Raw genomic sequence first — 12,562 nt, 5'->3', positions numbered from 1 at the left:
AATTCGTTGTACACAGTTCTGCCTAAAGGTATCTGGAATGCCATTCGTGGAGAGCCAGTGTGATGTAGCGGTTTGAATGTTGACCCAGGTTCATATACCTGCCTGCCGTGAATCTCACTGGGTGACCTAGGCCAAGTCATTCACTCTCAACCTAACCTACCTCACAAGGTTGTTGTGAGGATTACAAATGGAGGTGTGGAAACCATTCTATGCCTCCACAATCTCCTTGGAAGAAGAGCGGGATAAAAATGCTCTCAAAAAGAAATGTGCATGTATGTACATTTCAGTCTACTTGAACATACCGAGATGTTCTGGTATTTGGTGCTACTGTTTTGTCATGGGTCGGTTGCCAGCTGTGCTTTGTTTGCAGTTTCCATTTTCAACCCTGCTCCCATTTTCAACTCTGTTGCTTTGGATAGTGATACAGGTCTGCATGTCTTTGTTATTACACTGATTTTACAGCAAGGACTGGGGTGGGCTACCTTGCTTGGCTTGGGTAGCGCACTCTCAGCTTGGTATCTGATAACTTTAGAACCATTGCCTTACTACATATTACTGCAGCTTAGTAACCTGGATAATTCCTTTGCAGTCTTATCAGATTGTTCCCTACCTGATCTGCTTTGTCAAAACTGTGCAACTTCCTAATTTGCTCAGAAGCCAATTTGCAGAATTTTGCTTTCACTGCTCTGAAATCCCTCCCAGTCTGCAGTGACTTTGCCTTTCTGATATTAGTGGAAATAAGTACAAATTATTTATAGATATACACGTTTCTGATGTTGCCTTTGAGGTTCCAGCTCTACCTGGCGGAGATTCTGGGCCTTCTCCCCCTCACTCTAAAGCTGCTTCTGAATCATGTAAACAGAAAGCCTGTTAGCTTGCTGTCAGAATTGCTATTTATATCACAACTGTATCTATAAACCTCAGCCTCTATTTATGTAGTAATGTCTGTTCCAGGATTTAGTAACGAGGGATGAGTTTACCAAATTAATATCTATGATGATAATTACCCACAGTTGATTCAGAAGCATAGCACCACCTAGTTCCCTCTCTGCATAAGCTTAGCCTGGAAGTAAGATTAGTTTTCTTATCCCACTTTTTCTCTAATGGTGTTCAGGGTGGAATACATAGTCTGCCCCCCACCTTTTATCTTTACAACAATCCCAAGAGACGGGTTAGAATGAAATCAACCCAGCCTCTTTCGTGGTAGAAGGAACCTTGGTCTTCCCAAGTTTGAACTCCAGGTCCTGCTGTTCGTCTCAGTGCAGCAACAGGAGCAAAACTGGAGAGGGCAATTGGATTGGCACCAGCTCTCTGACATCACTTCCAGGGTGTATGTGGCAGTGATGTCATAGCATCAGGCTTTATCCTGCATTGAGCAGGGGGTTGGACTAGATGGCCTGTGTGGCCCCTTCCAACTCTATGATTCTATGATAGAGTTTGGGGTGACATCGTGCCAACACAGTGATACTACTGCTGAGCTTTTTGCCAAAAATGACATCACAGCACAATGTCCGCTCCTCCTTTCTCTAGGGGTTGCCTACATTGGGCTCATAACTCCAGGTCCCCGAAATCCTGGCCCATCCAATTCTAGCCATTTCTCAAAATCAATTTAGATGTGGCAAGTCACACTTTCCTTTCCAACTATTTTTTTCTGTGGAGCACTGCCCCCTTAAACTGATTTTCCAAGTATTAGAAGATACAGATGCTTGGATCTTTTAGACCACAGGTAAAAAAATTGTCTAATACACGGGCGGGAGGTGGGGCGTCTGGCTTGGATTGGGACTGTGGCATGCAGGGAGAGAAAGAGATTAATATTGTACTCCTGTGCTACATTCCTGGCCTGCTATTTGCTGCTATTTGCTCCACTGGGTAGCCATCCGTTGGTGTTAAGTTTTCTGAATGGGCAAACAGTGACACTCTGGGGCCATTTCAGGTCAAGGAAAGCTTAGGGGAGTTTCCACCCCAGGTTGTACCTACCTCACAGTCCTTCACATATTTTAGGAGTTGTTACTCTGCAGTAGAATCATGAAGATCTTCATTAGGACATTAGGAATGTTATCTAGAGGCTCTTTGGCATTTGTGCAGCCAGGTTTTTGGTTGGGGTCCACTGAGGAAAGAGTCACAAGCAAAACCCAGGATTTACCGGTTCCTCATTCGGATTTGGAATCTCAGTCTAGTGCAGCAGTTCTCAACCGCCGTAACACCACGACCCTGTGTTGGCGGGGGTGGCACGCGCATGTGCACAGGTGCGCGTGGTTGTGCGCAGGCATGCACGTAAGCGCACAACGATCTGGAGGCAGTGTGGAGGCGGTCAGTGCCATGGCTCCGCTGCTGCTGGCCACCACCACCAACCTGTCCTGGTGACCCCACTTGGGGTTGGGACCCCAAGGTTGAGAATCACTGGTCTAGTGGCATTCCTACAGTCACGTGCTTTTGGCCAGGAAAGTGTGGCTGGCCCAAGGCCAAACTTGGAGTATTACAATGTTGTGTTTATGCTTTTAAAGTGCTGGATAATCTTTTTCCACATTGTATTTTTCCATACTGTATAAACTCTTGATTGGTTGTGCTGTTACTACCCAGTGGGTTTTCTTCTTTTGTACAACCTCCAGATGATGTCTAGAGATCTAAAATTACAACTGCTCTCCAGGTGCCAGAGGTCACTTCACCTGGCGACAATGTCTGCTTTGGAAAATGGACTGTGGGGCATGGAGGGCCCTCCCCTCCCCTGACCCTGCCTTCCTGAGGCTTCACCTCTTACATTTCCAGGTATTTCCGTACCTGGAGCTGGCTACAACTAGAGTTTTGTAAAACTGGGCAGACAGAAGCTTCCATTTGCTTTGTTAAATGTGGCATTAAAGCAGGGGTAGTCAAACTGCGGCCCTCCAGATGTCCATGGACTACAATTCCCATGAGCCCCTGCCAGCGAATGCTCATGGGAATTGTAGTCCATGGACATCTGGAGGGCCGCAGTTTGACTATCCCTGCATTAAAGCCTGGCCCACAATCCTGAAGCCAGTGTTTTTACTGAGAAACCAAGCCCATCTGTAGCTTTAAATGGATCCCAAATTATTGGCAAGAAAGAGGAACCAGGCAGATCGCTTGTGAACCCGCATCCAATTTGTTCAGTTATTCCTTCTTCAAAGGCAGGGCCCTGGAGATGAAGCGCATCAGGCCTCCATAGACAAGCATGATCAGAGGGGTAGTCCATTAACACACAACGTCCTGGATTTCCTAAAAGCTGCTGGCTGTGAGGATTTCGGAGCTGCCGATTGCTGGCTTTGTGCTGTTCACGGCTAGTCATGGCACCCCTGCTGTGAATACCAATAATGAAAACAATTTGCACACATGCACGCTGGAGAGACAGTGATAGTGCTGTGGTTAAGAGTACCAGAGTCGAACTAGTATCTGGGAGAGCCAGGGTAGTGATGGTGGGGGACCCATGGTTTGGGTCTGCAATATCCAGGACAGTTAGCAGACTGATTAATTAAGCTAAGGTATGCAGCACGGCATTGTCTACCGAGTGCATGTAGACCAAAAACAACTAAGAAGACACAGACTCTGGTTGTGCTATTAAACTAATACAACAACTGTTTATTAGAGAACTCCATTCTAGCCAAGAAAGGTAAGAAGATAGTCCCTAATTTAGCTAGCTGGATGGGGAGAGATTCAGGAGGCGAAACAGGAAGTTGTCTAGCCTTAAAGGGACAGCATCAGAGAGATCAGAAAGGTGAGTGGTCAGTGTTCCTGTCTTTCTCACTGACTCTATGATAAGGAGGCTTCTGCTGCAGGCTGAGGCAAGAGGACATTGCAGGACACAACTTCCAGAAAGAAGTTTGGCGAGTGACCTTGGGCCAGCCACACTTTCCTGGCCTAACCTACCTACCTCATATGGATGTTGTGAGGATAAAATGGACAAGAGGAGAATGCTAGAAGACGCATTATCAGAATTTGGAATTCTTTCAAAACACGGTGGTTTTAGCCACAAACCGGCTGCCAAAAGTGGCTACTGTGGGACGTGGAGCCAGCCACAAAATGGCGGGTGCTGCTCACACAGTGAAGAACCTTGTGATGCTGACAAAGTTCTTCAAAAGATGAACAGCCAATCAGATGTCCAGTGGTCAATCTTTAGTCTTGTTGGGGAAAAGTCCTACCTGGCCCCACCCATTTCCTAAACAAGCCAATGGGTGGGCAGCAAAAAAAGTGAGGGACCCCTGGGCCTATTCTGCACACCATAGATAATGCACTTTCAATGGACTTTAGGAGTAGAGTTTCCTGTTCTGCATAGGAAAATCCAGCTGTCAAAACACATTGAAAGTGCATTGTCCTACGAGTGCGGAATAGGCCCTGCTTTAACCACTACACCACACTTCCTGCCTTAGGATCCATTGATGCATCTTCTGGCAGTACAGCCGCAGAACTGTTTCCCTCATTCCTTTGCTATCTCTTTTCTGTGCAGCTGCTGAGCACAGCAGGTTCAGGCAGAGGGTTTAGCCTCTAGATCAGGGGTAGTCAAACTGCGGCCCTCCAGATGTCCATGGACTACAATTCCCACGAGCCCCTGCCAGCTAATGCTGGCAGGGGCTCGTGGGAATTGTAGTCCATGGACATCTGGAGGGCCGCAGTTTGACTACCCCTGCTCTAGATGCTACAAGAGGAAAAGAGAATGTTCCTTATCCCATTTTCTCTGATGCCCACACGCATACTCAAGTCTCTGCCACAATCTGTTTTCATTTCTGGTGTGCCCTGGGTGTTTCCACGTTCACATTCAAATAGCGCTTCCCTTAATCAAAGTCATTATGCAGCATCCCAAAGCTGCTTTGCATGTTGTAAAAATGGACTTTTGGGTTGGGTTCATGATCTAAACCAATAGTCTTGTTGAATATGAGGCTAAATCTATGTGACAGCCTTTAGACTTCTCAGAATCCAAGAGAGATGAGCTGGAATCCAGAGATGGCCTGGAGCTGGGATCTCATCTCCCAGGGCCAGTTCAAGGACGAACCAATTTTGCAGTAATTGGCAGAAATACTTTCAAAGGCAGAAATTGGCAGAAATACTTCCTTGCGAGTCTCTTGGACTGCAAGGCGAACAAACCGGTCAGTGCAAGAGGAGATCAGCCCTGACTGCTCCTTAGAAGGCCAGATCCTGAAGATGAAACTCAAATACTTTGGCCACCTCATGAGAAGGAAGGACTCCCTGGAGAAGAGCCTAATGCTGGGAGCAATCGAGGGCAAAAGAAGAAGGGGACGGTAGAGAATGAGGTGGCTGGATGGAGTCACTGAAGCAGTTGGTGCGAACATAAATGCACTCCAAGGAATGGTAGAGGACAGGAAGGCCTAGAGGATCATTGTCCATGGTGTCACGATGGGTCAGACATGACTTCACACCTAACAACAACAACTTTCAAAGGCACATCAGAACTGGGAGGGGTAGTGGTGGAGAGATGTTGGAACCAAAGTTAATTCACAGTTAACAAACATAAAGAACATTTCTTGTACAGCTGACACTTTTTTCTTCTAATTTGTAAAATTGTAATAACATAGATTCAGCCTTAGAAGTTTTGGCTGGGTTAAACTTCGTCCATACTATGCCTCTTTTTGTCACAGCAACTTATTGGGACACCAACTCTGAATGTTTATATTTATTTATTACTTATATTTAGATTTATCCACCGTCACTCCTGAATCAAGTCGGCTCATGGTGGTTTACAATAAAAGAATAAACCCCCCATAAAACAGGAACAACAATAATCCTCGATAGCAGGTTAAACAATCTATATCCCTCCCGTATCCTGACAGCAGTCTCCAGTATCCACCATTGTCCTTATAAGAGGCACCCATGCCTAGTTGACCAAATGCTGTCTCTCCATGGGCATCTACAGGGGCCTATATAGGGAGGGACCTGATCTCCCTGGCCCAGCCTCAACCAAATGCCTGGAGAAAGAGCTCTGTCTTACAGGCCCTGAGCCATCCAGACACTGCTTCCAAACAACTGGCAAATGTTTCCGGGGTGTGTGTGTGTGTGGGGGGGGGGAGTCCGGCTGGCCATCCATCAGGAGATAGAGCTGGGTGTCATCAGCATACTCATGACAACCCAGCCCTAAACCCCAGACGAGCTGTGCCAGAGGGCACATGTAGATGTTGAAAAGTGTGGGGGAGAGTATTGCCCCCAGTGGCACCCCACAGGAGCGCTCAAAACTCTTCCCCCACTGTCACCCTCTGTCCAGTGCTGTTTTTTCTTAATGCATCCAAAAACAGGCGCCAGTGGCACCGACCTAAAGGAAAAGGCGTTGCAAAGCAAGTTTTAAATACCGAGAGGAAATGATGTGGAAAATGCGCGCTCACCGCCAGAAGGAGTCAGTACCGTGCAGAATTGAGAATACCACAGTGGGGCTTCCGTGGGGGAAAACTGCCAAGTGCAGAAACCATAAACAATCACGGTGGTTTCTGCAGAGTAACGGTATGGTTTTCTCCTGTGCATAATTTCCTGTGTATAACCTCAAACACACAATTGTATAGAAGCAGAGGTGCTCGCCGACCGAGACAGAGCCCGTTAACAGATTCTAACTGACAAAACACAACAGTTAGAACTCTCCCAGCCTGTAGAGTGCCTGTATGCAAGGATGCAAAAATCCAAACTGGCAATCTGCATTGTCCCTGTTTCGAAGCTACCGGAAGAGCCTTCTTTGAATCCAGTGCAGATCTAGAATGCCGTTGCTACAGATGCCAGCCTTCAGGTGGGACCCAGGGATCCTCCAGAGTTACACATGTCACAAGATGACAGAGATCGCTTAGCCTGGAGAAAATGGCTGCTCTGGAGGGTGGACTTTATGGCAGTGTATATCACTGAGTCTTCTGTCCTCCCCAGGCGCCATTCCCAAATCTCCAAGTTTCCCAACCTGAATCTAGCAATCCTACTCCCCCATCCCCCTCTAGTAGTGTTGGGGGGCCTGGCAACCCTAGCTGTTGTCAGACTGCCATCCTAAGACCTGGTTTAAGAAATCTAACTGAAGCATAAAGGGTAAGGTAAGGGTATCCCCTGTGCAAGCACCGGGTCATGTCTGACCCTTGGGGCGATGCCCTCTAGCGTTTTCATGGCAGACTCAATACGGGGTGGTTTGCCAGTGCCTTCCCCAGTCATTACCGTTTACCCCCCAGCAAGCTGGGTACTCATTTTACTGACCTCGGAAGGATGGAAGGCTGAGTCAACCTTGAGCCGGCTGCTGGGATTGAACTCCCAGCCTCATGGGCAGAGCTTTCAGACTGCATGTCTGCTGCCTTACCACTCTGCGCCACAAGAGGCTCATAACTGAAATGTAGCATGTGAAATAATGTGACACGGGGTAGAAGTCAAGCAGTGCCTTTTCCCCGTCTGTTTTCATCACATCCTTTCTCCAAAGAGCTCAGGGATGGTGCATATGGCTCCTGTCTTTTTGCTTCCACAAGAGGAAGGCGAGGCAAAAGGAGCAGCCAGTGAGCTTTATGACACTGGGGGGCTTGCAAGGTGAGGATTCTACTCATGGCACAACTCTAGCGGTGGTTCTGCATTTTTAAAGTTCCCACCTTGTGACATTCTGTAATGATGAATTCAGGGGTTGTGATGATGCATTTTGAACACCAGAAATGTTTTTTTTCCCAAAGGGTCAGATGAGATCCCCTAGGAACATTCTCTTGCATAGGAGCATTCTGTGGACTCATTTAAAAAAAAATGGAGTGTGAGGCTGTGTTTCAGTCAGCCAGGCCCTGTGCTCAGCTTCTCATAATAAAACATTATAAAATATTAATTTGCAAAACAAATCCACCAGTAGCGGATAATCTCATCTTAGAATAACAATGATCCTGGTTCCCAGAAAGGATGAGAAGTACAAAAACAGGGGCTTTTTTTCAGGCACTCCTACACCAGAGGCTTCCTGATATGTTCATACGTGTTGTTTCATTTTGAATGTTTCCCTTCCTTCAGCCTCTTTTCCTTTCTGCTTTAAAATATTTTCAGGCTTCTTCAATGCAGGGGGAAACATGACCCAGGGAGAGTCTCCCTTGTGGTTCCTTTAACACTCGGCCATTTGCCCCTCACTTTTTGCCTCCCAGGGCAGGGGCAATCATCTCCCCTACAGGCTGGGGTTTAATCACTTTCTCTTGGTTTACAGATGCAAGGGGAAAGGGTACAGTTGTTCTGTCCCTTTAAGAAAGGCGTCTTGTAGGGTAAGGTAGATTCAGGTAGGTAACCTTGTTGGACTTTGAGAAACCTCAGAAGAGGCAGATCATGCAGAATATGGTTGGGAAACAGAGCTGTGGGCACGCCGACCCGGGCCCCCTTCCCTTCTGGTCCCCTCCAGGCTAAGGTGACCAGATTGTCCCACTTTTGGAGGGACATCTGGGGGTACCTGGCAAATTGTACTTATGTTGAAATTAAAAACTATTACAATATTATTTTTGTGTTATATGCGTTCTATGAAAAATTTTGTTGCTCCATATAGACCAAATTTTTAATCAAGAACCCCTCTGGTCAATGGTGTCCCGCTTTACCAATGTTAAAATGTGGTCACCTTACTCCAGGCCCATCAATGGCCATTTTGAGAGGGATTGGGTAGGTAGGTCAACAGGACCATGTATGGTCATGTAATCTGATAAATGTTTAACAAATGTTAGAAATGTATTAAAATTTAATTAACTCCCATGCACTGGAGAAAGATTTCCAGGGCTGTCACGAAATCCCAGGATTTCATGAAACCCTGGATGAGAAAGCCTAGGCTAGGCTGTCAGACTAGGGGCTGGAAGAATCTCTCTGAAATCCCTGCACTGCCTCGGATGGCCTGGGGCCAGCCAATCGCATCCTGCTATCTTAATCCACCTCGCAGGGTTGCTGTGATAAATTGTAGGAAGGAAGAATCGGGCACACTGCTGTGCATTTCTTGGACGACCGGTAGGATTAAAAACTCACCTGATAAAGGCACAATATTAATAGGCCATAGAATGTATTTTCACAGTAGGGTTTACCAGCCCAACCTGGTGGTCTTCTAGAATTATAACAGCTCACTAGACCAGGGGTAGTCAACCTGTGGTCCTCCAGATGTCCATGGACTTCAATTCCCACGAGCCCCTGCCAGCATTATAGTCCATGGACATCTGGAGGACCATAGGTTGACTACCCTGTGAGAAAAGTTCCTTCAGAGAGAATTTCTGCCGTGGCTATATGGCATTATAGGCTACCGATATCTCTCCCGTCCCCGAGCCCCACCCTCCAGGAATTTCCCAACCTGCAGTTGGTGCCTCTAGCAAAATCCCCATCCCAGAAGGCCAAGTCCCACAGTGACCGTTTAAAATTAATATTCTATCGAGGCATAAAGAGCAAAAATAACCAAATCAACGCACAATCTTTCTCCTTTCTGCCTTTGTCCTCAGAAACTTGACAGTTCTCTCAGATTACACAGCGCTCCCGCAAGATGTAGTTAATTGTACAATTAGAGACCCGGCGGTATCGAGGAAGAAAATAGCAAGCACTGTGACGCATGGTGTGTGTGTTTGTGTGCGTTCCCTCCTCCCTGATCACGCACTCTCTCCATGCAACCTGAGAACAATAAATATGCATTCCACATGCTGCACTGAATCTCCTAGCGCCTTTGGTTCTCCACATCTGTAAATAGGGCATTCTAAGAATCTCACAAAGGGATTTAATTTATTCCTGCACCACCTTTATGATTCTGGTCACTGCTGGAGAAGAAACCCACAGGCCTCGTCTCCAGGTGGCAGGAGAACCTTCCTGGTTCAGTTTCCAAAATTAATCTGCATAATGCATACTATACTAATACAGAACGAACATACATTTTTAATGACAGCATGGCCAAGTTATGTTCAAGAGAGCCAAAGTGAGAAAGAGAGATGAGATCATTGCTGTGGTACATCTAGGCTTAGCTATGCATTTGGCCAAAATCATACGTTACAATTTCAGTCTGTGGGGTCTGCAATTTTTGTGGGCTTCCTCTGCTTGTAGAAATCTAGTATGACAGGGGAAAGCCACTACATTTCAGGTATTTTTGTATATGCATGGAGGAGCATTTAAAATGCAATTTCCCCTGAAATCTGTAGTCCCAGGTCTCTGCTACCTTGTGATTTGGTGAATCAGCTGTTCTGTGATAGACATGCTGTGATTGACGTGCTGTGTCAGAAAAAGGTGCATGGTATCTCTCATAAAGAGTTTAATCCACGCGTAATTTCCTGGTCAGCATCTTTAAGCTCAACCCTCTTTTTAAAACTATGTTTCACATTTGCAATTTGAACGTCTACCAAGACCTGCACAGCCACGGAAAAAGTCAACTTGTATTGACCTCAGTGCAGCAATAAGTGTCCGAATCTATTACCCTGAAGGATCTTTCCAGAGAAGAGCAAGAAAGCAACCACCACTCTGGAATAATGTTGTCGTATCAATGGCTTGATAACCTTCCTCCTGTCCAAGAGGGATGGTATTGCTGGGGTGCGTTTGTTCCATCAGTCAGCTGCATGCTTATTGAGGAGTCACAGACACAAATCTGCTCTTGATTCCAAAGATTCAATTTAAGCTTCTGACAATTTTACATCAATTAGTCCATCCCTAGGGCCAGCCACTGAGCCAGGCCCATGTGCATGTTAGAGAGCCCTTAAGGACTTGTGGGGGACCACCTCGTTTCCCCCTGAATCACGCTCCCAACCCTATTTCCTCTTTCCCATCCCTATATCCATTCCCCTTTCCCTGCCTCATTCTCTCCTCTCCCATTCACCTTTTATCTGCCTCCCATCTTCAGCTATATTTATTACTTATATATGCCACCTTTATCCACAGTGGGAACCAAAGCAGCTTACATAATTCTCCTTTCATCCTTTCTTATTCACACAACAATCCTTCGAGGTAGGTTAGCTGTTTCAGTCATTCGGTGAGATTCCACTGATAGCTAGGGATTTGAACCTGGGTCTCCCAGAACCTTCTCTGAAGTTCCAACTACCACACCACCCTGCCTTTCATAGGGTGGCTCTCTAGCTGAATCAGGTGGTATCAAGTCATCCAGAGGTGCTTTGAGGCCTAGGGATGCCAGCCTCCAGGTGGGACCTGGGGATCCCCTGGAATTTTAGCTCATCTCTGTATTACAGAGACCCGCTCCCCCTAGAGAATATGGCTGCTTTGGAAGGTGGACTCTCTGGCATTATAGATTCAAGTGGGGAGCCGTGTTGGGCTGAAGCAGCTGAACAAATTTAGAGTCCAGTGGTACCTTTAAGATCATCAAAGTTGGTCTTAAATGAAAGCTCATCACATAACAAAGCTCAGGTTAACTCATTCCCTACCTGATTGGCTTTTCCTGGGGATGTACTGCTGAGAGACACAGAGAGAGTAAGCACTCTGCTAATGTGGGCCAATCAGTTCAAATTGCACTCTGCCAATGAGGGTCAATCAGCTCAAACTGAATGCAGACAACTCCCTACCTGATTAGCCTCAGTGAGGACAGTTTCTAACAGGTCATCCAGCTCACCCAGAATGTGGAGGAGCAAGTAATCAAATCTACTCACCACATTAGAAGCCATTTCTCTTAACCACTACACCAAGATGTACAAATGACCATTGCTGTAAAGAGATGTAGCAGAAGAAGGTGCTGCTGAAGGGTTCTGTAAGTCCTTTTTGACTTGCTCATTGACTGTTGTGGGATTCTTTTTCTTTAAATTTGGACCTTCTGGCCAGTGGCTTCTCAGAGCAAGCCAAGGAGAATAGACACAGGTATTTCCTACATGGAGAGGGAACTGTGTGGTTAATAAGGTTTGCAAGCTGAGAAGGGAGAAATGCTTTTGTCTTCTGTTCTGTGTGTGTTCGTTTGTTCATTCCCTCTCCCTCTCTCTGTGAGGAGATTCAGGGTGTTGCTTATATTTGGCTACAGCTGCTGAAAGAGACCCCCCCCCCTTTCTTCCTTGAAGAGTCTCAGTTTCCTGACAATCACCTTCCCTTTCTCTCTTCACAACAGTCACCTTGTGAGGTAGCTGTACCTGAGAGTTCTGACTGAACTGGGCTGGCCCAAGGTGACCCAGCCAGCTTCATATGGAGGAGGAGTGGGGCATCAGCCCCCGCTCTCAAGTTTAGAGTCTGCTGCTCTTAACCACTACACAACGCTGGTTCCTAATAGTAAGGTCACTAGGCTTCATATGTTCAGTGCAAAGTTCATGGCTTCCCTTTTTGTGGGAAGAGCCCAAGTCCAAACTCCTGTTCAGCCATATTTTGGGTTTATTTTCTGGTTGTTGTGTGCATTGCGGTAGGGAGGCATGGTGTAGTGGTTAAGAGCAGTGGCCCCTGGAGAACTAGGCTTGATTCCCCGTTCTTCCACATGCTGAGTGACCTTGGGCCAGTCACAGTTCTATTAGAGCTGTTCTTAAAGAACAGTTCTGTCAGGGGTCTCTCAGCCCCACCTCCCTCACAGGGTGTCTGTTGTGGGGAAAGGAAGGGAGGTGATTGTAAGCCACTTTGACACTCCTTTGAGTAGTAAAAAGCAGGTTTTAAAACCAAACTCTTTTTCTGTGGGTGGCTAACTTTTATTTCTAAATGTTTAAGTGCT

The 12,562-nt window shown here is 46.5% G+C and overlaps 1 protein-coding gene across 1 annotated transcript in view; it reads left to right on the top strand.

The window, feature by feature from the left end:
• The first annotated feature begins 11,518 nt into the window (after positions 1–11,518).
• The window catches only part of LOC143820037 (uncharacterized), a 45,000-nt gene continuing 43,956 nt past the window's right edge, over positions 11,519–12,562 (top strand). Inside the window, exon 1 of the mRNA XM_077302403.1 lies at positions 11,519–11,629. The gene's annotated coding sequence lies outside the window, so the exon portion shown is untranslated. The remainder of the gene's footprint in view (positions 11,630–12,562) is intronic.

This window comes from Paroedura picta, chromosome 10 (genome assembly GCF_049243985.1).
Source record: "Paroedura picta isolate Pp20150507F chromosome 10, Ppicta_v3.0, whole genome shotgun sequence".
NCBI lineage: Eukaryota > Metazoa > Chordata > Lepidosauria > Squamata > Gekkonidae > Paroedura > Paroedura picta.
Note: the sequence above shows the minus strand (reverse complement) of the source record. Positions and strands in the feature narration are given on the sequence as shown.